This window comes from Triticum aestivum, chromosome 7A, assembly GCF_018294505.1.
Source record: "Triticum aestivum cultivar Chinese Spring chromosome 7A, IWGSC CS RefSeq v2.1, whole genome shotgun sequence".
Lineage (NCBI taxonomy): Eukaryota > Viridiplantae > Streptophyta > Magnoliopsida > Poales > Poaceae > Triticum > Triticum aestivum.
Window position 1 is genome coordinate 519964448 of NC_057812.1, and position 3918 is coordinate 519968365.

The window sequence follows — 3918 nt, forward strand, 5'->3', positions numbered from 1 at the left end:
TAAAACTGTCTTACACCCGTTGTAGATGAACGCTGAGCTTATCACACCCGATCATCACGTGGTGTCTCGGCATGACGAACTTTGGCAACGGTGCATACTCAGGAAGAACACTTTTACCTTGAAATTTAGTGAGAGATCATCTTATAATGCTACCATCAAACAAAGCAGAATAAGATGTATAAAGGATAAACATCACATGCAATCAATATAAGTGATATGATATGGCCATCATTATCTTGTGCCTTTGATCTCCATCTCCAAAGCACCATCATGATCACCATCGTCACCGGCGCGACACCTTGATCTCCATCATAGCATCGTTGTCATCTCGCCATCTATTGCTTCTACGGCTATCGCTACCGCTTAGTGATAAAGTAAAGCAATTATAGGGCGATTGCATTGCATACAATAAAGCGGCAACCATGATCATCTCATACAATAAAATATAGCATCATGCCTTGACCATATCACATCACAACATGCCTGCAAAAACAAGTTAGACGTCCTCTACTTTGTTGTTGCAAGTTTTACGTGGTTGCTACGGGCTAAGCAAGAACCGTTCTTACCTACGCATCAAAACCACAATGATAGTTTGTCAAGTTAGTGATGTTTTAACCTTCTCAAGGACCGGGCGTAGGCACACTCGGTTCAACTAAAAGTTGGAGAAACTGACACCCGCCAGCCACCTGTGTGCAAAGCATGTCGGTAGAACCAGTCTCGCGTAAGCGTACGCGTAATGTCGGTCCGGGCCACTTCATCCAACAATACCGCCGAACCAAAGTATGACATGCTAGTAAGCAGTATGACTTGTATCGCCCACAACTCACTTGTGTTCTACTCGTGCATATAACATCTACGCATAAACCTGGCTCAGATGCCATTGTTGGGGAACGTAGTAATTTCAAAAAAAAATCCTACGCACACGCAAGATCATGGTGATGCATAGCAACAAGAGGGGTGAGTGTCGTCCACGTACCCTCGTAGATTGTTAAGCGGAAGTGTTATAACAACGCGGTTGATGTAGTCGTACGTCTTCACGATCGACCAATCCTCAGCATCGAACGTACGGCACCTCCGCGTTCAACACACGTTCAGCTCGGTGACGTCCCGTGAACTCACTATCCAGTAGAGCTCAAGGAAGAGTTTCGTCAGCATGACGACATGGTGACGATGTTGATGAAGCTACCGATGCAGGGCTTCGCCCAGGCACCGCTACAATATAAACGAGGTGGATTATGGTGGAGGGGGGCACCGCACACGGCTAAGAGATCAACAGATCAATTTTTGTGTCTTTGGGGTGCCCCCTGCCCCCGTATATAAAGGGCGGGAGGAGGAGAGGGCCAGCCAAGGGAGAGGCGCGCCCAAGGGGGGGGCAATCCTACTCCAAGTAGGTTTGTCCCCCCTATCCTATTCCAAGAAGGAGAAGGGGGAAGGAGGAGGAGGAGAGAAGGAAAGAGAGGGGGGCCGCCGCCACTTCCCCTTGTCCAATTCGGATTGGGGCAAGGGGGGCCGCGAGCCACCTCCTGGCTGCCCTCTCTCTTCTCCACTAAGGCCCATAAGGCCCAATAGCTTCCCCGAGGGGTTCCGGTAACCCCTGGTACTCCGGTATATGTCCGAAACCTCCCGGAACCCTTCCGGTGTCCGAACATAGTCATCCAATATATCGATCTTTACGTCTCAACCATTTCGAGACTCCTCGTCATGTCCGTGATCATATCCGGGACTCCGAACTACCTTCAGTACATCAAAACACAAAAACTCATAATACCGATCGTCACAGAACTTTGAGCGTGCAGACCGTACGGGTTCGAGAACTATGTAGACATGACCGAGACATGTGTCCGGTTAATAACCAATAGCGGAACCTGGATGCTCATATTGGTTCCTACATATTCTACGAAGATCTTTATCGGTCAAACCGCATAACAATATACGTTGTTCCATTTTTCATTGGTATGTTACTTGCCCGAGATTCGATTGTCGGTATCTCAATACCTAGTTCAATCTCGTTACCGGCAAGTCTCTTTACTCGTTTCGTAATACATCATTCCGCAAGTAACTCATTAGTTGCATTTCTTGCAAGGCTTAAAGTGATGTGCATTACCGAGAGGGCCCAGAGATACCTCTCCGACAATCGGAGTGACAAATCCTAATCTTGATCTATGCCAACTCAACAAGTACCATCAGAGACACCTGTAGAGCACCTTTATAATCACCCAGTTACGTTGTGACATTTGGTAGCACACAAAGTGTTCCTCCGGTATTCGGGAGTTGCATAATCTCATAGTCATAGGAACATGTGTAAGTCATGAAGAAAGCAATAGCAACAAACTAAACGATCATCGTGCTAAGCTAACGGATAGGTCAAGTCAATCACATCATTCTCTAATGATGTGATCCCGTTAATCAAATGACAACTCATGTCTATGGTTAGGAAACATAACCATCATTGATTCAATGAGCTAGTCAAGTAGAGGCATACTAGTGACAATTTGTTTGTCTATGTATTCACACATGTATTAAGTTTCCGGTTAATACAATTCTAGCATGAATAATAAACATTTATCATGATATAAGGAAATATAAATAACAGCTTTATTATTGCCTCTAGGGCATATTTCCTTCAGACATATCATAGGCGCCTATCTGACCCACTGACGAGCTGACACATGTTTCCTCCGGCCAATCAGAATTTTACACGTGGAAATTTCCCATTGGTCCGGGCTGTTAACGGGTTGTCGGATCCAAAACCGGACCCGATAGCTTAACGGTGACCCGTTGTGGTGGATGCCACGTGTCGGACACCCTTGACGAAAGCACTTCTGTGGCGTGTGATTTATCGTCATGGAAGTGGACACTTCCATGATGATAATTTCCGTAATGTCATGGAACACTTCTACGACAGCACAGGTATGACTATCTTGATTCTGTCATAAAAATGTCATGGATGTACATGCATGACAGAAAACGTGACCTACTGTGACAAACATGTATCATCATGGAAGTGTCTTTTTTTTGTAGTGACATCAGTTCCCAAAGCAATCCCCAAAGGTTGTCTAATCGGTGCAAGAGAACCAAGACGACGGGAGCACGGGACAGAGGTCATCACCGAGCCCACTGACGCGTCATGGATGGAGGCTTTGCAGGCGAAGACTGCCTTTAGTCAGGATAGACTGCGCCCCTGTCCCCCTTCAAACTACCGTTGTGTGGCAACCTTTCCCGCCAATGTTTACAGGGGAAGAGGACCAATGCATGTATAAAAGGAGGGAAGTGTGCTGCCGTAGAGGGGGTCGACCACTTTCTCGCTCAAACACTTGTACTCTCGTTCTCCCCACGAGGGCAATCCTCAAACCAAGCAGGAGTAGGGTCTTACACCGCAAGGTGGCCTAAACCTGGGTATCTGCCGTGTCTCCAGCCCGCTTCCGCTAGCTCGCGCTCGCCGCAGCCTTGTCGTGCTGGTAGCGGAATAGAGTAGGGCGGTAAGAACAAGCGCACCCCAAAGTTCGAATCTCTTGGGTCCCCGCAGCCCCAATTCCGACAGTCTTATGTCTAGCTAATACTTTATATTAGGTTGTTTAGTCCTCACAAGTGTGGCGCTAAGGAGGAGGATGACCCTTCTTTTTCAAGTTTGACTTCAGTGCTTCGATCCTCTTCGAGTTCGTCTGTCTAGACTTAGTCAATGAAGCTCCGGAGTAGATTCTACTGGAATTTAGTCTATTTTTGGGCCAAGCCAATTGCATTTTTAGAATTCCTAATAAATCCTAGAGACCTACTTAGCCAATTAATGCAAGGCAAGAGGTGGACTAAAATTTAGTCGCATACTGCTCATCTAGTAGGAGTTAGACCTCCTTATAAGGGAGGTTATTTCCCCACATGTATGAGGATGAGAACAAGAGAGACACTCACGCACGCTCCTCT